General features: G+C 42.5%; 1 long non-coding RNA gene across 1 annotated transcript; it reads left to right on the forward strand.

Moving 5' to 3' along the window:
* Nucleotides 1–903: 903 nt before the first annotated feature.
* LOC117529548 lies at nucleotides 904–21,016 on the forward strand. The gene is made up of 3 exons (XR_004566037.1): nucleotides 904–1,358; nucleotides 10,160–10,166; nucleotides 20,997–21,016. It is a non-coding gene; the product is annotated as an uncharacterized LOC117529548 (long non-coding RNA).
* Nucleotides 21,017–23,342: the final 2,326 nt, after the last annotated feature.

Raw genomic sequence — 23,342 nt, forward strand, 5'->3', positions numbered from 1 at the left:
TTAGAAATGATCCAGTGGTTTGTGCCGCATCATCGCAGCTCGGAGCGCGGCGCACTGACCGTCCTTAAAGGGGTCCTTAAAGCTGTAGTTAAAGTCCTTATTCTCTGTGAAGCCCGTAAAATTTTCACCGAAAGCCAGCTAAATTTTTCGAATGGTTTCCAGGTGCCAGTCTCTAACAGCTTCTGAAAAAATTCTGATGGAAAAAAACCCCAAATCATTCCGCCATTTCCAGACAATGAAAATCCGACGAGGGGGCGGGACCACTCCTTCCACAAGGCGTGCTCACAGGCGAATGACGTCACTGACAGGCATGGAAAAACTCACGCATGCACACGAGGGTTCAAGCTTGTCTGACGTAAAAACATATGAATGAAATCCATATAGTTTTTGAAAAAAATAAAAAGGACCGTTAATTTATGGACAGACCTCGTATAGTAACAATAAGCGTATCTGGTGTTTTTTAAGAGTAATTGACAAAAAAACGTTACGATCAATTGTAACAAACAAAATCTATGTAGTTTTTATTTCAGGAACATCAGTTGAGTATAATCATCACATGTAAACAATGACATGGCCACAATGAACTAATTATATGCAACAGAGTGGCTTTCTACGTCAACAGCACATATACGACACACGCGTTACTTGAAATTTTCAAACGCTCCGTCCATATGGGTTTTTGGAACCAAATGACCCAAAATTTATCCTGCTATGGTTTATTCCGTGTATATTTCCATATTCCGTGCAAACATTTATAGATTTCCAATTTTTTTAAATAACACCCCTCCCTACTAATATCTGTATGTGGTGCAAATTTGGTGAGAATCTGTGAAGTAGTTGAAACCCATATAAAGGGAAATCTTGATCCAGAATACCTCCAAAATTTAATGGAGTCTTCCATGCCCTAATATCTATCTGAGGTGCAACTTTGGTGAGAATCTGTGAAGTAGTTTTGACGTAATCATTGAAAGCCTATGTAAAGGGAAATCTTGATCCAGAATCTGGATCCAGATCACCTCCAAAATGTTATGGTTTCTTCTATGGCCTAGTATCTATATGTGGTGAAAATATCATCAAAATCCGTGCAGTAGTTTTGACGTCATCCTGCTAACACAGACAGAGAGAGACGTAATAAAATTTCACATCCATTTTTTAATTCACTTGCATTTTCATCACCTCCACTGTTTTCTGTCTTGTATTTCTCATGTTTGTCCTCACACTCAGCAGCTGGTGTTCTTCCTGGCAGGATTAATTGAGTAGTTTTTATATGTTGGTTGACCTTTTAGTTCAGTCACATTTAACAAATAGAGGTGTTAATTAAAAATGGTCTCAGGGCTCTGATGAGAGTTGTGTGTGTTGTTTTATTTGTTCTGGCATGCAGAGTGTTAACATGAATTTCTTCAGCTGCTCGGACAGTCAGACTTTATAGTATTTATTTCTGTAAAATGGCGACTAAAGGGATCAGGTCTTCTTCTTGTGTTTTAATCACAAATGATCTTCTTATGGCCTCGGACAGTGGACTCATCTCTGTGCTTGTTCTGTTAGACCTCAGTGCTGCTTTTGATACTGTTGACCATAAAATTTTATTACAGAGATTAGAGCATGCCATAGGTATTAAAGGCACTGCGCTGCGGTGGTTTGAATCATATTTGTCTAATAGATTACAATTTGTTCATGTAAATGGGGAATCTTCTTCACAGACTAAAGTTAATTATGGAGTTCCACAAGGTTCTGTGCTAGGACCACTTTTATTCACTTTATACATGCTTCCCTTAGGCAGTATTATTAGACGGTATTGCTTAAATTTTCATTGTTACGCAGATGATACCCAGCTTTATCTATCCATGAAGCCAGAGGACACACACCAATTAGCTAAACTGCAGGATTGTCTTACAGACATAAAGACATGGATGACCTCTAATTTCCTGCTTTTAAACTCAGATAAAACTGAAGTTATTGTAAATGGTCCCACAAATCTTAGAAACATGGTGTCTAACCAGATCCTTACTCTGGATGGCATTACCCTGACCTCTAGTAATACTGTGAGAAATCTTGGAGTCATGTTTGATCAGGATATGTCATTCAAAGCTCATATTAAACAAATATGTAGGACTGCTTTTTTGCATTTACGCAATATCTCTAAAATTAGAAAGGTCTTGTCTCAGAGTGATGCTGAAAAACTAATTCATGCATTTATTTCCTCTAGGCTGGACTATTGTAATTCATTATTATCAGGTTGTCCTAAAAGTTCCCTAAAAAGCCTTCAGTTAATTCAAAATGCTGCAGCTAGAGTACTAACGGGGACTAGAAGGCGAGAGCATATCTCACCCATATTGGCCTCTCTTCATTGGCTTCCTGTTAATTCTAGAATAGAATTTAAAATTCTTCTTCTTACTTATAAGGTTTTGAATAATCAGGTCCCATCTTATCTTAGGGACCTCGTAGTACCATATCACCCCAATAGAGCGCTTCGCTCTCAGACTGCAGGCTTACTTGTACTTCCTAGGGTTTGTAAGAGTAGAATGGGAGGCAAAGCCTTCAGCTTTCAGGCTCCTCTCCTGTGGAACCAGCTCCCAATTCAGATCAGGGAGACAGACACCCTCTCTACTTTTAAGATTAGGCTTAAAACTTTCCTTTTTGCTAAAGCTTATAGTTAGGGCTGGATCAGGTGACCCTGAACCATCCCTTAGTTATGCTGCTATAGACGTAGACTGCTGGGGGGTTCCCATGATGCACTGAGTGTTTCTTTCTCTTTTTGCTCTGTATGCACCACTCTGCATTTAATCATTAGTGATTGATCTCTGCTCCCCTCCACAGCATGTCTTTTTCCTGGTTCTCTCCCTCAGCCCAACCAGTCCCAGCAGAAGACTGCCCCTCCCTGAGCCTGGTTCTGCTGGAGGTTTCTTCCTGTTAAAAGGGAGTTTTTCCTTCCCACTGTAGCCAAGTGCTTGCTCACAGGGGGTCGTTTTGACCGTTGGGGTTTTACATAATTTTTGTATGGCCTTGCCTTACAATATAAAGCGCCTTGGGGCAACTGTTTGTTGTGATTTGGCGCTATATAAAAAAAAAATTGATTGATTGATAATCGGGGACTCTGGGGCCAACAGGGGTCTTCGGATCTTCATCCGTTTCTGACAAGCACACATGCGTACGGCCACATATGGTGCATCTGGAAAGTATTCACAGCGCTTCACTTTTTCCGCATTTTGTTGTGTTAGTCTTATTCCAAAATGGATGAAGTGTTATGTGTCGATGCAGGTTGAGGAGCAGACCTGCGTCGGACGGAACCCAGCGCTAAAATAACCAGAAAGCGGTTCCAATAACAAAACAATTTATTTCTTCCACCCTTTGGTGCATAAAAATGTGTACAAACTAAAACAGCGTCAGTCTGGTGGAGTGAAGGCTGGCACGCTCTCCAGCGCCTAAAAGGATCGAAGCCCGGCGCTTCTGGACTCACTGTTACCGCCAAACACCCCCCAGGTGGACACGACAAACCAGCTCTCTGCGAAGGATAGAAGAGGTGAGGTAAGTCAGCAGTTACAAGCAATATCCTTCAAAAGACACACACCATCAGCAACACATTCAGGTCTGTATTTAAGCTTTATGCAAATGAGCAGCTTCTCACAACAGGTGGAGGATCAGTTGTCCGCACGCCACGGCAGTGAGAAGCGAGCTGCACAATTCTCATCACAATTCAAATATACTGCGTAACAAAATACCAAGTTACTATCAACAAGTAGTCAAACAATCACCTCTGATGTGTGCTGACAGCATGTGTCCCTCACCCTTCTTCCTTCTCAGGCACGATGTGTCAAACCCAGGCGCGGTCCTCAGCATCTCACAAACGAACATCACAAGGTCGAGCCCCCGGCAATTCCGCTCGAATCACACACGGCTTAAATGCAGAACGCCATCTAATTATCTGCTTCAGCTGAAAGTCTTCAAGGTTGCACGTGAGCACCATCCACAGGTGCTGCACATAACGTTGATGAGGGTGAAGGACTCTTCTGCCAGCACCCTCTCCACAGACAAATCAGTTTTCATACCACCTGGAGAGCAAAGAAAAGAAAAGAACACCAAAATGTCCAGCCACACACCCCCCCCCCCCCCCCCCAACACACAACATGAAGTTCATTTTTTTTGTCAGTATGCTAGTAATAGTTTATTACCACTAAATTGAGCTCAGGTGCATCCTGTTTCCACTGATCATCCTTGAGATGTTGCTACAATTTAATTGGAGTCCACCTGGGGTAATTTCAGTTGACTGAACATGATTTGGAAAGCCACACACTTGTCTACATATAAGGTCCCACAGTTGACGGTGTATGTCAGACATACATACATACGCACATATATATATATATATATATACACTCAACAAAAATATAAACGCAACACTTTTGGTTTTGCTCCCATTTTGTATGAGATGAACTCAAAGATCTAAAACTTTTTCCACATACACAATATCACCATTTCCCTCAAATATTGTTCACAAACCAGTCTAAATCTGTTATAGTGAGCACTTCTCCTTTGCTGAGATAATCCATCCCACCTCACAGGTGTGCCATACCAAGATGCTGATTAGACACCATGATTAGTGCACAGGTGTGCCTTAGACTGCCCACAATAAAAGGCCACTCTGAAAGGTGCAGTTTTATCACACAGCACAATGCCACAGATGTCGCAAGATTTGAGGGAGCGTGCAATTGGCATGCTGACAGGAGGAATGTCAACCAGAGCTGTTGCTCGTGTATTGAATGTTCATTTCTCTACCATAAGCCATCTCCAAAGGCGTTTCAGAGAATTTGGCAGTACATCCAACCAGCCTCACAACCGCAGACCACGTGTAACCACACCAGCCCAGGACCTCCACATCCAGCATGTTCACCTCCAAGATCGTCTGAGACCAGCCACTCGGACAGCTGCTGAAACAATCGGTTTGCATAACCAAAGTTTAATGCTGCTGTCGACCCACAATGAAAAATAATAGTAACGCACAGTGACTTGGAGAAGTAACTTTAATCTGATTACTGATTTAGAAAGATTAATGCGTTAGATTACTCGTTACTAAAAAAACAAAAGTGGTCAGATTAGACCTGCATCACTGCTAATCAGACAAGGATATCTACGTTAAAGAGGGGGGCATCGAGCAGTGGCATACATTTAACCCTTTATGTGCCATAATAATGGAGGACAGCGGTTTTATTGGTCGTGATTACACAGTAGGGGGCTGTAATACTGGGTAGGGACGCTAGGGTCACGTCCCTACCCAAAATTATGCCCTAGTATTACAGTAACACGCCGGGAGCAACTAGGGGATTAAGGACCTTGCCTAAGGACCCTTAGTGATTTTCTGGTCAGGCTGGGATTTGAACCAAGGATTCTCTGGTCTCAAGACCAACGCTTAACCACCAGCCCATCACCTCCCCTAAGTCCATTTGTGGAAAATTATTACAGACAATACATACAAGATAGAAAATACATTTTAATGAAATTAAGAGTTGACCTTGCATCTTCGGTGCTCGGCCGTCCACTCACAGAAAATGTTGGGTCAAAAAAATTTCAGTTGCTTGAACCCATGCAAAAGCAAGATCCAGCACCAAGCAACAGCCATGAGCCTACAAGTCCAGGGTGGGCAGGTAGGACTGCTCATTGAGTGAATATTATTAGAATTAATATAATGAAGAATTTGGTGTAGACCTGCTCTATATGAAAAGTGCCCTGAGACGGTAGATGATTCAGCACTAGATTAATAAAACTGACCTGTATGGATCAGAAGGCTTTGGAAAAAGAGGAGATTTGCGCTGAGATTCATGACCATTTTTAAAATGTGTTTTAGTGTCAGAGCCAGGAACCAGTGATGAGGGGATTGCTGCTGTCAGTACCGAAGGAACAGGTCAGCTGTTGTAAAAGAGTGTGTGAACAAGCAAACATTAGTTCCATTATAACCACTTTCTACGCCCAAATGATAGCAGTGGCCAGTTATAGTTTTTATCATTAAAAGTAAAGCCCCTTTCACACCAGCCTTGCATACAGTTGCATTGTGATGCTTATGGAGTATGCTAGAACATTAAACAGCTTTTGGTGTAGTCTCTGTGTAGGCTGTGTGGGTTTGCGTGTGGTTGCGCTCCTAGTCTTGCTTTCAGTTGCTTACTGTCACATATGTATGTACTCCTTTACTTTTTTGACAGTGTGGAAATGAGCTCTGTTCTCAAAACGTTACATGAACGGCACTTACGTTGCACAGAGAGAGAGAAAGAGAGAAAGACACACACACCTACCTTGCACGCGAGGGGAGAGTGATACAGACTGACGTGGTGGATTTGATACACTGGAAAAAGTCAGAAGACATTATTTCCAGGAGTTAATGGACTTTATTAAGGTGTTCCAATCGTGAGAGAACTGGAGGAGATGAAAGTGCATGGAGCAGCTGCCAGGAACCGCGCACGTATGTGCATGAGAAATGGACGGTGGACATGTCCCCTCACTGGCCATCCATCAGTGTGGAGTTAACTTGAACATGGAAATGTCCTCTCACTGGCGATTTGTCCATGAGCAGGAGGTAATGCACTTTAATTTGCTGCACTTGTGAGAGAACTGGAGGAGGTGAAAAAGCAAAGAGGAGCACATGTGGCGGTCGCGCATGCGATCCACTACAAGAAGTGAACAGTGGACATGTCCTCCTGCTGTCCGTGAGCAGGAGTTTGGAAGCTTGGCTCACCTCTCCTTCTTCTGTGGTTTTGAAGCATCACCGCCAGCAAAGTCCGGCGGCATGAAGAGAATCTATCAATCCAGGTGTGTACTGATAAAAGGATTTTTCACCCTGGCGTGTAGAATTGCGGAGGCTTGGTGTACAGTAGTGTTGTGTAGATTTACAAGCAGTTGCGGAGTGTTGTGTAGCCTTGCTTAAAAACTGCATACTTTCTATGTCCAGTGCTCTACGCTGAAAAAATTTAAACGTTTAATTCTTTGCCTCCACCTCATGTAGCCCTCAGCATACTGCTGCGTAGGGGAGCAAAAACACGGCATAGAGCTGCTCAACTCGGCGTAGTCAGTACGCCACAATACGCAACTCAGGCTAGTCTAGAGAAACTGGAGGAAGTATGAAAGAGAGAGCATAGTCTATTCAGGGACTAATTACAGAGGCACCAGCTCAGCAGCAGAACCCTGACGAGATAATACCAGCCCACTCTCACATTTTGTTTTTGTGCTCCGTCACAAGAAGCGCACCATTCTCGTGACACTTGTTTTTTTTTCTATTTATAATCCTCCCCTACTCCTAACTCTAACCATAACCATAGCATACGTGTCTACCCTCCCCTAACTATATTATAAATTTTAATTTAATCTTTATTTAAGCAGGTTAGTCCTGTTGAGATCGAGATCTCTTTTGCAAGGAAGACCTGGACAATTATAAAGTGGATGTTATTGAAGTTATCTGCAAATGTGGCCTTAGCTACAGAACATTGCTGCTAGTCATGACAATGTCTTAGAGTTGATTCTGCTTTTGAGGAGCAATGACTTTTGCTCACAACAACCAACCTGGTCTCACGGCAAGTCGTGACTCAGAAGCACGAAATATACATTAATCTGTTGATTTGTGATATTGTGACGAAAAGTGCCTCATTTTCGTCACAGCAGCACAAATTCATTCTAAGTCATTCAGTGATGGCTGCACAAAATTAAAAGTGAAGTGGGAGGGTCCGGGTGGTTATGGTTAGGGTGGGTGGAAGGAGTAGGATTGGGTTATGGTTAAGGTTAGGGTTGGGGGTTGGAGTAGGCTTAGGAATACTGAGTTAAAAAAAAACTTTGTCACGAAATTTGACTCATTTCATGACGGGAGCACGAAAAAAACATGAGACTGGGCTGCAACAGCATGTTAACACACGCATAGGAAACGGAAAGAAGCAGCATGAAACTGGTGCAAAATGCAGGGGGTCTCCTGTTACAGTCATGATCTAAAATGGGCCGGTTTGAGGCATGAAACTCCAGGGCTGAAAATGAGTCCCACTCCGGCCATGAGCATACCAAACGGCTGATCTCAGCTCTCCACAACTTGTGCATGAATATATTGCATGCACGCACAGCTTATTGTCTTTCTGTAATCTGCGCTAAGCAGGTGCTTCTTGCTTTTGTTTTGACAAACAGTGACGGAAGACATTAAAAGCACTACATATTTCACTTATGGTACCAACATTGATTTATGCTTTTGTTTCTTCTAGATTACTACTGTAATGCTTTGTTTTCTGGTTTACCGCAGTCCAGCATCAGGGGTCTTCAACTGGTTCAAAATACTGCTGCCAGACGTCTGACACGAGGCAGAAGGTTTGACCATATTACGCCGGTTCTGGCATCCCTTCACTGGCTTCCAGTCTCTTTGAGATCGGATTTTAAAGTATTACTATTGGCCTATAAAATTGTTCACGGACTGGTGCCCCCCCTATCTGGCCGGCCTGGTTGAGTCCTATGTGCCGGCAAGGGCTCTGCGTTCACAGGGTGCAGGACTACTGTGTGTCCCGAGGGTGAAGAAAACGTCAGGAGGTTACAGACCTTTCTATCACCGCGCCCCAGCTCTGTGGAATGATCTGCCTGCGCAGATACGACAGTCGAACTCTGTGGAGACTTTTAAAGCCAGGCTGAAGACACACTTCTTCTCCATTTTATCATTAGTATTTTATGTGATTGTGTGTCTTTTTTTTAATTCCTTTTTATTTATTTTACTTCTTTTACCTTTTTATGTTTAAATTTTTTTTTTATTGTGTTTTAATCTTATTTCATTTAATTCTGCTTTTAAATGATGTTTGTGAAGCGCCTTGAGGCGATTAGTCATGATTTGGCGCTATATAAATTAATAAATTATTATTAAACATTATTATAAATTAACATGGCCCTGAACTCACTCATGGTAACAGCAACATATTACTAAATTAAAGTGATTAAACCAATTGAACTACAAAAACACAATAAATCAGTAATGCTAACAACACTGTTAAACTAACATAAACCACAATAACAACATTTAAAACCCCAAAACACCGAACTCCCATGGTGTATTGTAGCACAATGTCCATTGTTTACTGGTTAGCTAAAATCGCTAACTTCTCAAAAAATATTTGTCTCATATTTCTCATATCTCATTGTCTCATATTTGTTTGTTTTCACAGCATTCATCCTTGACCCAAAATATATAAGCACACCAAACGGCAAATGTCAGCTCTCCCCGGTTTTTGCGTGATCAAAGCCATACACACGCACACACACAGGGGCCACTTGGCTATTAGAATATAGATTATTGTGCTTGACCTATGGAGCAGGTGGTTACGTAGGACTAAGAATTGTACAACCAAGACTGGGGTTCGATTCCAGATGTGTACTTCAGGCTACTTGACACTTCATCTGCATCATCCCAGGACCCCAGCTGTAAAAAGGTACGGGCCCATGCAGGGCGATTCATAGACGAACATCAGCTTCACAGTTTTCAGGATTAATCACCACCCCAATGGGCTTCTGTTTAAGACTTGTGTAATTTAATATATTCCCAGGTCCATGGGTGGGCAGGAAAGGGAGGAAAGGGTGCAAACCACTCCATTATCATGCGAACTCTCTCTATGCTTACAGCAATAGAGGCTTAATGAAATAGGATACCTTGCCTGACAGTATCACATTATGAAGTGCTTCATGTTTTGCTACAAAGCAAACCCCACCCTACCCTCAAGAAGACAAGGCAAAAGTGAAACTACTGCATGTAGTCTGCAGGGAGCAGTCAATGAACCAACCATGCTGCATGAAAACCTGAAAGGTGCATCTCAACTTGCAACAAGTGAGTATTACCTATTTTTTCTTAGCACAAATAATATGACAAGTGTCATAACAGGGAGTAGACAACATACGGACATGATCCAGATGGTGTTCAATTCATTTTGCTGCTGTGATAATGAAGTTATGTTGTACAGTACGGACCTGTCCACTACCTCTAGCACAGGTGTGCCCAACCTTTTTTGAACCAAGATCTACTTTTTAAACTGACAGTGTATTGAGACCTGCCAAACCACATCAAATGCCATAGCGTAGCCACAATTTATTGTGTACCAATATAACAACACAATTTTGTGGCACAAAGATAAAGTTTTAACAATAATAAGACATTATTGAAGTAAAGGTGCGTGGTGAAAGAATATGCACAAGTAGGCCTAGGACTACCCCTACCTTTGCTGGGGTAAGGTAGGGAATATCCCTACCTTACTGAGAGGAGGAAGTTAGTCTCTCATAGTCCAGACAGTAGGAGCCGTAAACAGACTGCAAGGTGGTCATCAGTCATGGTGGATCTGTATTTTGACTGGATTTTCATGTGTGAAATATGTTGATCCAAAAAAATGTAGTCAAATTCTGTCAAATTTTGTCTGAGTTGGGGTATTTCTCTTTCTGCGCTGGACTCCAGAATTGGGCAGTCATGTCAGGTGTTGCTCAGGATTTGAGCTCAGTGTCATTTTTCAGTGAGAGGATCTCGTTCTCAGTGGCACAGCTATCCAGGTTGAAGAGTGATGCCACTTTGGACGTTAGACAAGCCACATCTATATGTTCCTGAAATTGAAAACAGAAAACTGCAACAGGTTAAATGGATGCAAAGTCAGTAAAGCGCCTGTCAAGTTGCTCTGTACTTGATCATCACAACGTACACTCTCAAGTGCTTTGATGCTTAAGTTTTGTGTCCATGTGTGGAAAGTTCCACAGGTCACACTGTTGCAGCCTGCTTGATAGCAGGTGTAACTTCTTTTTAAACGTGTTCACGGACGTGATGATGTTGATGATGTATTGTTTTTACCCTGCAGCTACAGATGAGCTTGACGATCAGATCAGTAAGAGAGGCAAAATCCAACAGCCACTGACTGTCTTCTAGCTGTGGATATTCAGCATGAGTTGAACATTTCAGAAATTCTTTAATTTTGGGAAACAATTCAGAAAACTGTTCCAGAAATTTACTTCTGCTGAGCCATCGAACATCTGTGTGCAGCAGCAGATCTGTGTGTTCTGCACCTGTCTCCTCCAGCTGTGCACAGAATAAATGCCTCTGCAGACTCCTGGCCCAAACAGAAAATGCAGTCTTGTTAGCCACATCTATCACATCTTCCATATTTATGCACTGTTGTGCTGCTAGCTGACATTTCAATTATCGGACCTTTTGTGCACGCAGAGGTGATTTTAGCCAGGATGTTTGCATCATAGCTCTTGTGGATGGTCTTGAAATGCCGCTCCAAAATGAACTTCTTCAGTAAAGCCACGTTTGCATTGCAGATAAGACAGATTGATTTGCCATTCAAAAAACAAAAAATAATCCTCCTCCCACTCTGAATGAAATGATAAGTTTTTGATAATTTTATAATGATAATTTTTTTGCCTACGCTATGTTATGTTTTCTTCTTCTATGATGTTTAACGGCAGCTGGCATCCTCATTGGTGCATTGCTGCCACCTTCTGCATTATAGCAGCATTAAATCTTCTCGATGAGTTCAATGACAAATTTTTATTTATTTATTTGTTTTTTCATCCAGTCGACACAAACTCAGTCTACGATCGACTGGTTGGGCATACCAGCTCCAGCACATTATTAATGTAAATGAACTGCATTTCTATAGTGTGTATCCATCTGAAGCAGAAGTTCAAAGTGCTTTACAATGATGCTTCACATTCACCCATATACACACACACGTCTATGTCAGCATACTGCCATACAAGGTGCTCAACTATTGACACCAGGTGCAACTTGGGTATTAAGGACCTCAGTTATTTCCCATTCTGACGGGGATTTGAGCTGAGGATCCTCTGGTCTGTAGTCCACCACTTTAACCTGTAGATCATCCCCTCCCAAATGATAACATAATGATAAAGATTCTGACTGTTAATTTCCAACACTTATCAAACATGTACTAAAAGGAAATAGTTCACATAGTCTCTGATTTAATCATTTGTGGGGGTTTTTTTTTTTTTCCTTTTTTCAGGATTTTTTATGGAAACAAAAAAAGTTCTGTTCAATAAAGTGAAAGAAGCACTTAAAAGAAGCCCTCTTGAATCAAATACATTGCTGGGCTTTGTTCTTCTTGGCTTTGAGAAGTTACTGGAGATGGAGTTTTCATGCCCTTGTGTGCATGAATGGAATATTTGTTTGGTGGTTGGATGTTTTTTGGTTCCTGCAGCTATACTTTTTCTGGTGATGATGTGCAGCAAAGCCATTACCTGCAAACGTAGGAAAGAGCTCTTGAATCAAGTATTACTTAATCTGGTTGCCAGTCTTATATGGATTGTCCTGCTCTTCATGGATGGCCGATACTATGTCTGTGCAAAGTCAGAGCGGAAGGGCCAGTTTGTATTTATTCCTGACGGTGAACCACAGAAAATGTGCAACCCAAATATTACTTCACATCCACCAGTGGATTTATTGATGTCAACCAAGAAGTGGTATGGAGAGTCTCAGGTGAGCCAACATTGGATGCGTTGAACATATTTTATTTCAAAATAAATCAGTAAACACGAATATTTGCTATAACAATGTGGGTCACCAGTATGGTTTCACACATTTGTCCCCGTCTGCTGTTTTTCTGTGGTTTTTTTTTTTTTTCTTTTTTTTTTTCTTCAGGTCATAGGATTTCTTATCATCCTTGCAGTCGGAGTGACTGCTGCAATTTATATCTGCTGCTGCAAGTGCTGCAACAATGAGGGCCAAACCAGCCAAAATAAAGAATCAGGCCAGGAAGAAGGCAAGGGTCCAGATGCAGAAGCTGTAATAGGTAAACATCTGACCAACCCTACTGTAAATTACCTCCAGATTGTATTATTAAATAAAAATAAATTTGTGTTCATGTTACATAGTCTTTAGTCAAATGTAAATTTTTGGTTATTATTTTTTTAAAAGGAGGAATCATTTTAAAGCAACATTTATTGTCATTATCACATAGATTGTTTTCCAATTTGTATCACATTGCCTGATAAACGCTACTCAAAATGTCACACCATTATTTTTAGAAACAGTGATTTTTCTTTCAGAGATCGACGGACTCATGGAAGAGGATTCACCGTATATATATACGAGGTCTGTCCGTAAAGTATAGGTCCTTTTTATTTTTTTCAAAAACTATATGGATTTCATTCATATGTTTTTACGTCAGACATGCTTGAACCCTCGTGCGCATGCGTGAGTTTTTCCACGCCTGTCGGTGACGTCATTCGCCTGTGAGCACTCCTTGTGGGAGGAGTCGTCCAGCCCCTCGTCGAAATTCCTTTGTCTGAGACGTTGCTGAGAGACTGGCGCTTTGTTTGATCAAACTTTTTTCTAAACCTGTGAGACACATCGAAGTGGACACGGTTCGAAAAATTAAGCTGGTTTTCAGTGAAAATTTTAACAGCTGATGAGAGATTTTGAGGTGATTCTGTCGGAGATTTTAAAGGAGATTTTTTTAATGAAAGACGTGCGGGCGGATTGCAGCGTCGGCTCGCAGCCGCCGCGACGCTCCGCCACAGGAAAAACACCTCCGTTGGAAGCCTTGAGGACAAGTTGGAACATCTCCAGCTGATAAACAATTTCTCATATACTCACTCCACTGAAAGCCATCAAAAGCCAACTGGATTTTAACAAATGGTTATCAACACAGAGGTGTTTTTCCTGTGCCGCCGCGCCGCGTCGGCTGCGTCCCGACGCGCGGACCCGTCCGCACGTCTTTCATTAAAAAAATCTACTTTAACAGTGGAATATCCGGATAAAATGCTGAAACCGACTTCTTCTGAAACTTCTCTGTTCTCTCACGACGTCCTGGATCAATAGAGCCTGAAATGTGGAGGTTTTAAGCTTGAAACAGGCTGATGACGCCGCCTGAGAGCGCTGCACGACGTCTCGCACCGTGAAAAGTCCTTAAAGTGACAGAATCACCTCAAAATCTCTCATCAGCTGTTAAAATTTTCACTGAAAACCAGCTTAATTTTTCGAACCGTGTCCACTTCGAAGTGTCTCACAGGTTTAGAAAAAATTTTGATCAAACAAAGCGCCAGTCTCTCAGCAACTTCTCAGACAAAGGAATTCCGACGAGGGGCTGGATGACTCCTCCCACAAGGAGTGCTCACAGGCGAATGACATCACCGACAGGCGTGGAAAAACTCACGCATGCGCACGAGGGTTCAAGCATGTCTGACGTAAAAACATATGAATGAAATCCATATAGTTTTTGAAAAAATAAAAAGGACCTATACTTTACGGACAGCCCTCGTATATGTAGTTCAACCATAGCTTTTGGTGTGTGTGTGTTTTTTAACCCCAAATCACAAAAGCTTGGAGGATATGGAAAATGTAGTGGTGGTGGTGGGGGCGATGGCTTATAGTGGTCCTGACATTTTTTTTTCTTACTTGTATTTCATTGCAGACAGTATGAACCAAAGATATTTCATGTTTTGTGTGGTCCACTTCATTGCATCCATTCCTACCTTTTAACCCCTGCAAAACATTTCAAAAAAAGGTTTATTCTAAATAAATTTCTTATTTTAGATTTCTTGAGACAACTCATCGGACAAACAAATATAAGCACCAAACTCCAAACACCAAATATACAACCCCTGGCAATAATTATGGAATCACTGGCCTCGGAGGATGTTCATTCAGATGTTTAATTTTTTAGAAAAAAAGCAGATCACAGACATGACACAAAACTAAAGTCATTTCAAATGGCAACTTTCTGGCTTTAAGAAACACTATAAGAAATCAAGAAAAAAAAATTGTGGCAGTCAGTAACGGTTACTTTTTTAGACCAAGCAGAGGGAAAAAAAATATGGACTCACTCAATTCTGAGGAAAAATTATGGAATCACCCTGTAAATTTTCATCCCCAAAACTAACACCTGCATCAAATCAGATCTGCTCGTTAGTCTGCATCTAAAAAGGAGTGATCACACCTTGGAGAGCTGTTGCACCAAGTGGACTGACATGAATCATGGCTCCAACACGAGAGATGTCAATTGAAACAAAGGAGAGGATTATCAAACTCTTAAAAGAGGGTAAATCATCATGCAATGTTGCAAAAGATGTTGGTTGTTCAGAGTCAGCTGTGTCTAAACTCTGGACCAAATACAAACAACATGGGAAGGTTGTTAAAGGCAAACATACTGGTAGACCAAGGAAGACATCAAAGCGTCAAGACAGAAAACTTAAAGCAATATGTCTCAAAAATCGAAAATGCACAACGAAACAAATGAGGAATGAATGGGAGGAAACTGGAGTCAACGTCTGTGACCGAACTGTAAGAAACCGCCTAAAACAAATGGGATTTACATACAGAAAAGCTAAACGAAAGCCACCATTAACACCTAAACAGAGAAAAACAAGGTTACAATGGCCTAAGGAAAAGCAATCGTGGACTGTGGATGACTGGATGAAAGTCATATTCAGTGATGAATCTCGAATCTGCATTGGGCAAGGTGATGATGCTGGAACTTTTGTTTGGTGCCGTTCCAATGAGATTTATAAAGATGACTGCCTGAAGACAACATGTAAATTTCCACAGTCATTGATGATATGGGGCTGCATGTCAGGTAAAGGCACTGGGGAGATGGCTGTCATTACATCATCAATAAATGCACAAGTTTATGTTGATATTTTGGACACTTTTCTTATCCCATCAATTTGAAGGATGTTTGGGGATGATGAAATCATTTTTCAAGATGATAATGCATCTTGCCATAGAGCAAAAACTGTGAAAACATTCCTTGCAAAAAGACACATAGGGTCAATGTCATGGCCTGCAAATAGTCCGGATCTTAATCCAATTGAAAATCTTTGGTGGAAGTTGAAGAAAATGGTCCATGACAAGGCTCCAACCTGCAAAGCTGATCTGGCAACAGCAATCAGAGAAAGTTGGAGTCAGATTGATGAAGAGTACTGTTTGTCACTCATTAAGTCCATGACTCAGAGACTGCAAGCTGTTATAAAAGCCAGAGGTGGTGCAACAAAATACTAGTGATGTGTTGGAGCGTTCTTTTGTTTTTCATGATTCCATAATTTTTTCCTCAGAATTGAGTGATTCCATATTTTTTTCCCTCTGCTTGGTCTAAAAAAGTAACCGTTACTGACTGCCACAATTTTTTTTTCCTGATTTCTTATAGTGTTTCTTAAAGCCAGAAAGTTGCCATTTGCAATGACTTTAGTTTTGTGTCATGTCTGTGATCTGCTTTTTTTCTACAAAATTAAACAACTGAATGAACATCCTCCGAGGCCGGTGATTCCATAATTTTTGCCAGGGGTTGTACACTGCATGTGCAGGCATACCTTGAAATAAATTGAACAGAACAACGCAAGCTGATTTGACTCCCCATATATTTGGAAAATAAATAAAAATTAACTAAGTGAGTGCTTCACATTCACCCATACACACACACACGTCTATGTCAGCATACTGCCATACAAGGTGCTCAACTATTGACACCAGGTGCCACTTCCCAACCACTTTGAAATAAATAAAACATAGAGCTGCTGCCTGATACCTTTGATTTTATATTTTTATTATGACTACAGTTAATGTTGTAGTTAACGTTATCCTATATTTTCTCCCCCTCCTCAGTTAAATAAATACTTTTGGAAAATAACAGGCTGTTACAGGACAATGTTTTCATGTTAAGTTTGCAGTGTCTGAGTGAACCCAAATATGCAGGTAGTAAGCATACAGGAGGTAAGGTGAAAACACAGGTTATTTATTTGCCCAAAACACGGGAGTCAAGTCCAACCAATCAGAGCAGAGCTCTCAAGTCTCACTCATTCGGCATAAGACTCAACATATCACGCTCTCATGCTAATGCACGATATTCTCCAACATTTCACCGCTATGACCTGCAAGACAAGATTCAGTGGAAAATGACTCCCTGGGTGTATTTCAACTTGAGACCTCTGTCAGAGTGAGTTCAAAAAGGGTTCCACAGGAGTCGAAACAAAATAGAAGCCACAATATTTGTAGTTTCGCAGTTGTGAATCTCACACCGTCTCGCGGTCCATGACTCAGGCGAGAGGTCGGTTTCAGCAGAGTTCCAATTCAAGGCACAATGTAAACAAACTTCGTGAAGTATGGACAATAAGACAACATCGGGGTATGGCAGCAGTCCATCACAGGTGCTACACCTCCTCTAGATAATCGTCTCAACTTGCAAGAACGTGTCATCATCATAATCACCCGTGAACTCACTGGATCAACGCCATCCACATCCTTTTCCATGCATTGTGAGATGCCAGAACTCTGCTGGCACCACAGTGCATTCTGGAAAATGCAGGGGGCCGCCAGGGGGATTATGGGAAACATTAAAGTACCGAATTGGCACCAAGGAAGGCAATAAATGAACTGGGTTAAACACAGGACAACAAACACAGAAATGTCAACAAACAAACTCATGGAGGTGTAAAGGATAGTCAATATTCACAACGGTTACACACGGGAGGTGACAAAAGTAATCAAGAATCACGATTTTACACATGGCAACAGACAGGAGGTAAAAAAGAACAAGCCGGCAAACTCAGAGCAGAAATATGCAGTACTTAAAGTGACACAAATGTCAGGTGATGTGATTATGGAATGTGATGCAGCTGTGTAGGGGAGACCAATAACAAAGTCACGCCTGCACACACAGAAACTGACAAACACAAAGTGACATGAACCTCAAAAGAATCCCCGGGAGTGAGTACCAAAACCATATCATAATAGTAATCAAACTAAAAGAACAACTACAAATTAACTAAGTAAGAAAACTAACATGGAACTCACAGATGTAAACATGCAAAAACAGGAAAATTACACAAACAACAGCCTTGGACACAGGACTGAAACAGACAGATCACAAAGATAACAAACAGGAAGGCACAGACAGAACACCATGACAATTAACATAAATAAACTGACAGAGGCCAAAGCACAACAGGACCCCCCCCCCCCCCCCCCCCCCCGGAGGGATGGCCCCAACGGCCAACAAAAACCCACCCACAACACATAATAGAAACAACAAGCCACCTCTGCCAAGCCTGTATCTCACCAAATCCAGATCCATCACTCACAAAACAGATGACCTTGAATTAGGCAGCTGTGTCCTAATCATCATGGAGACCTGGCAAGGATCCTCAATGCTAGTGTGCCTTGAGCTGGCCGCTCTCTCCACCACTGGAATCAGATTCAGGACTCTGGTAAGTGCAGAGGTGGGGGGCTCCGTATTTATGTGCATGAGGATTGGTACAATAACATGATCACTGAGAAGCACTGTTCCCCGACACAGAGTACATGTCTGTTAAATGCCGGCCTTGTTTTCTCTCCTCTCACTTCACAGCTTACAACTGTTTGACCTGTTGCCCTACTGACCGGTGCTACAGGTGCATCAAAGCAAGGACAAACAGATTAAAAAACAGTTTATTTATGAGAGCTATCATTACCCTGAACTTGGAATGTTGAGGGAGCATGCATTTGGCATGCTGATTGTTCACTGTTCATGCTGAATGATCACCAGAGCTGTTGCCCGTGAACTGAATGTTCATTTCTCTACTGTAAGCCGTCTTCAAAGGCATTTGAGAAAATTTGGCAGGACATCCAACCGTCCCCACAACTGCAGACCACGTGTAACCACACCAGCCCAGGATGTCCACATCCAGCATGTTCACTCCAAGATCATCTGAGACCAGGCACCTGGACAGCTGCTGCAACAATCAGAACCAAAGGACTGCTACACAAACTGTCAGAAACCATCTCAGGGAAGCTCATTTTCATGCTTGTCGTCCTCATCGGGGTCTCGACCTGGCTGCAGTTTGTCGTTGTAACTGAGTTGAGTGGAAAAATGCTCACATTTCATGGCGTTTGGCTGCTGATCAACTCTACACAAAGGAGGTGTATTGCGCTGTGAGAGGCAAATGGTGGTCACACCAGATTCTGTATCTGACAATTCTCATTTCTTGCATGCAACAAGACAAGAGTCCCAGTTCATGACTTTAATCAGCACAAACTTTAATCAGCACGACTGACATCTCTGAATGGCTTTGAGAAGGGTTAAAGAAGAAAATGTGGGCCTACCATTGGAAGCAGAGCGGAGAACCAATGAAGAGCAGGTCGAAGCGCTGCTTTGTTGCTTCAAGCAGACCTGCTGCAGTCTGCAATCCACATAGAGAAATGATCAATTCCCGATAAACACCCTCAAAAACAATGGCTGCTCTGGTGTACCGAACTGAAAGACCGATAAGGGAATCGTTAAGCAAAAAGGCTATTGATGTCATCATTTTTGTTGTAGCAGAAATGTGCTTTCTGGCTTCCGTCTGTGGTGCATTCAATGTGCATCGGAAAAAACTGATGCAAGCAGGCAGCGAGCGATTCATCTTGATTTCAACCATCAATTGAATCGATGCACACTGAATGAATTGATGCACTTGCATTCCGCATGTTTGTATCAAGATACCGATTTGTATTGATTAATCTCCACATGCCTACTAGGCACACAAAAATAACAACAACCATGGTGGGAGGAGGGGGCCAGAAGCCAAGAACCACCAAAAACAAAAATAGGCAACTACTTGCGCAACCAGTCCAAAGTGATGAGACCAGGAGGACGGCCAAGCAGCCAGCAGAAGTCGAAGGCAAAGTCTGGAGGACGGCTGTGCAGCCAGCAGAAGTCAAAGGAAAAGTCTGGAGGGTGGCTGTGTGGCCGGCAGGAGTCCATGGCAAAAGACAGGAGGACTTCCATGCAGCTGGCAGGACTCCACAGTGGAGTCAGGAGGATGGCCGTGCGGCTGGCAAGATTCCATGGTGCAGTCAAGTGGGCAGTTGTGCAGCCCCACAGGAATAACAACGCAGACTGAGGAATGGCCAGATGGCCCCACAGGAACACAGATGTCAATTTATTTCAATTTATTTCATTTAAACAGTGCCAAATCACAACAAAGCTGCCTCAAGGCCCTTCACACGAGTAAGGTCTAACCTTACCAGCCCCTAGAGCAAGCACACAGGCGACACTGGTAAGGAAACACTCTCTCAGATGATACTGAGGAAGAAACCTCAAGTAGACCAGACTCAGAGGGGTGACCCACTGCTTAGGCCAGTCTAACAGTAACAAGGTTTTATAAAGTTTTTGCAAGCTGAAGAAACAGGAAACAGAAAACCAGAATAACATCAAAAACACAGTCCATTATTGAGACAACCATGCAAGCAATTGTGCTGCAGGCAGGGGTTCATCCAGCACCCTGGGATGTAGGGCCAACCTCCATCCCTCACGCCATCCGTGGGCCCATCCTCCTGGTAGAGTATATTCCAAAAGCAGATGGCAGTGTTCTGTGTCAGCTTCAGCCATGGCATCTCATAGTCAGTCCAGTGCCCTGTGGTGGCAGCTGTCAACCTTGTGAGACACCATCAGTATTTTTCACAGAGAGAGAGAGAGACAGAGAGAGAGAGAGCGAGCGAGCAAGAAAACAATCATTTGCCCAGAAAAACTGCACCTAAGGTATGAGTTCACTAGCAATAAATCAAAAAGGAAGCAGAGAGAATACGACGGTGACCGCTGGCTGCTAGCTCTAAGCTTCACTAACAGACCCAGAATTTAAATGAAGTGAGGCCAAGACCTGTTCTGTTGCTAATAAGATGATTTAAAGGGATAAGAAACATAGTACCATACTATGCAAGTATGCTAGCCATACGAGAGGAAAAATAGATGTGTTTTAAGTCTGGACTTGAATGTCTCACCAGAATCTGACTGTTTTATCTCTGTAGGGTGATCATTCCACAAAACAGGGGTGAAATAAGAGAAGGCTCTGTGGCTCACAGATGTTTTATTCACCCTAGGGATACAAAGTAGTCTTACACCCTGAGAACACAGAGCTCAAGCTGGTACGTAAGGATTGATTAGATCAGCTGTATAAATAGTGATCTGATGTTGCTTAAGTCAGGGTAGGCAGTTATGAGGTCTATGATATTGTCATGGAGTGCAATATTTTCTTTCTCTCTGAAGTGACTAAAGTGTGTGTGTAGTGTGCGTGTAGTCAGGATACAGGTCCCGGATCTTTAAAAAAAAGCTTTTAATGTTACTAAGATCAAGAACACCAGCTTCATCTGTGGAGACTACATCATGGTCTCCCTCAGCATCTGATGTGAATCCGTTCTCAGAGTCTGAACAGTAATAATCAATTTCTGGGAGTGGGGTCTTTGATGGCAGGTAAGCCTCCGACCACCAAACCCCATCAGGGAGCCCCTATTAACAGGTTGTCAAGGGTGAATAAATCCAGGAACCAGTGAAAGACCCAGGAGTTAACTTCAACCAAGACCCGTGTTTGGTCAAAAAATCCAAATCTTTTACCGGGAGTGTAACAGCTGTGGTAGTCAGTTTTGAAAAAAAGAAAATTGATTTAAAGGGTGCAAGGTCCGAGTTACTACCTGCTGGTTTCATGATTAGCCAGATTATTCTGTTAGGTTTGCAGATTCTGAGTGAACCCAAATATGCAGGCAGTAACCATATGTAAGGTAAAGTGAAAACACATTTAGACACGGGAGGTGACAAGGAGAATCAAAACTCACAATTTTACACATAGCAATGGATGGGAGGTGACACAGAATAATCCGGTAAACTCAGAGCAGAAAGGTGCAGTATTTACAGTGACACAAATGAAACAGATGAGTGACAAGTGATGTGATCATGGGATGTGATGCAGCTGTGTAGGGGAGACCAGTAACAAAGACACGCCTACACACACACACACACACACACACACACACACACACACACACACACACACACACACACACACACACACACACACACACACACACACACACACAGAGAGAGAGAGAGAGAGAGAGAGAGAGAGAGAGAGAGAGAAAGAAATTGAGAAACAGAAATCTTGCATGGACTTTGAGAACTGATTTAGGGTAATTTTGGGGTGCTGAATCTGATCCGAGCTCTCTATCACATCATGTGTTTTTGCCATGTGTATGTTCCATATTGATGGATTCCGCAAATTTTGCTCATTCACTCACAAGTTTCACGCCACTAGTTATGCACAAAACTAAGAAAAAAATTAGCTTTTCAATGGTGCCTTACCTGCAATGAACGTAATGTTCCAGATTGTATTTTTTCAACATATTTCACTTACTTAGCATTTGTATACTGTGGTCAATAATGCTCAAAATGGGTGCAAGCATAAAAGTAGTTTTGGAAATCCATTCTTAAGGGAGTAGCTGCCTTCCATTGCAAACATTATTCTACGTATATATAGATGCTTAAATGCAATGGGAATTTTTTAAACTTTCAGCATAAAATATCAATTTTTTTTTATAAAAGATTTTGTTTTCATATCTCAAAAAAGTGACTGGCAAAAACTAACACCAGATTTGGATTCAGCGCCCCCAAATGACCCAAAATCTGTAGAAAAACTCCATGCAAGAAAAATCGTGTTGGCCAGTGTAATAGTAATCAAACTAAAAGAACAATCACAAATGAACTAAGTAAGAAAACTAACATGGAACTAACAGATGTAAAAGTGCAAAAACAGGAAAACCACACAAGTGGTTAGAAGGCTCCCCGGTAGCAAGGTTCCTGGGGTGGATGAAATCCGTCCTGAGTACCTTTAGTCTCTGGATGTTGTGGGACTGTCTTGGCTGACACACCTCTGCAACATTGCATGGCGATCGGGGACAGTGCCTCTGGATTGGCAGACCGGGGTGGTGGTCCCTCTGTTCAAGAAGGGGGACCGGAGGGTGTGTTCCAACTATAGGGGATCACACTCCTCAGCCTCCCCGGTAAGGTCTATTCCAGAGTACTGGAGAGGAGAATTTGACCGATGGTCGAACCTCGGATTCAGGAGGAGCAGTGTGGTTTTCGTCCTGGTCGCGGCACACTAGACCAGCTCTACACGCTCCATCGGGTGCTCGAGGGTTCATGGGAGTTCGCCCAACCAGTCCACATGTGTTTTGTGGATCTGGAGAAGGCGTTTGACCGTGTCCTTCGGGGCACCCTGTGGTGAGTGCTCCGGGAGTACGGGGTCCGGGGTCCTTTGCTAAGGGCTATCCAGTCCCTGTACGACCACAGCAGGAGCTTGGTTCGCATTGCCGATAGTAAGTCAAGCCTGTTTCCAGTGCACGTTGGCCTCCGCCAGGGCTGCCCTTTGTCAACGGTTCTGTTCATTATTTTTATGGACAGAATTTCTAGGCGCAGCCAGGGTGTAGAGGGGGTCTGGTTTGGGAACCACAGAATCTCGTCTCTGCTGTTTGCGGACAGTGTGGTTCTGTTGGCTTCGTCAAATCAGGACCTTCAGTGTGCACTGGGGCGGTTTGCAGCCGAGTGTGAAGCATCCGGAATGAAGATCAGCAC

Source organism: Thalassophryne amazonica, chromosome 17 (assembly GCF_902500255.1).
Source record: "Thalassophryne amazonica chromosome 17, fThaAma1.1, whole genome shotgun sequence".
In the NCBI taxonomy this organism is placed as follows: Eukaryota; Metazoa; Chordata; class Actinopteri; order Batrachoidiformes; family Batrachoididae; genus Thalassophryne; species Thalassophryne amazonica.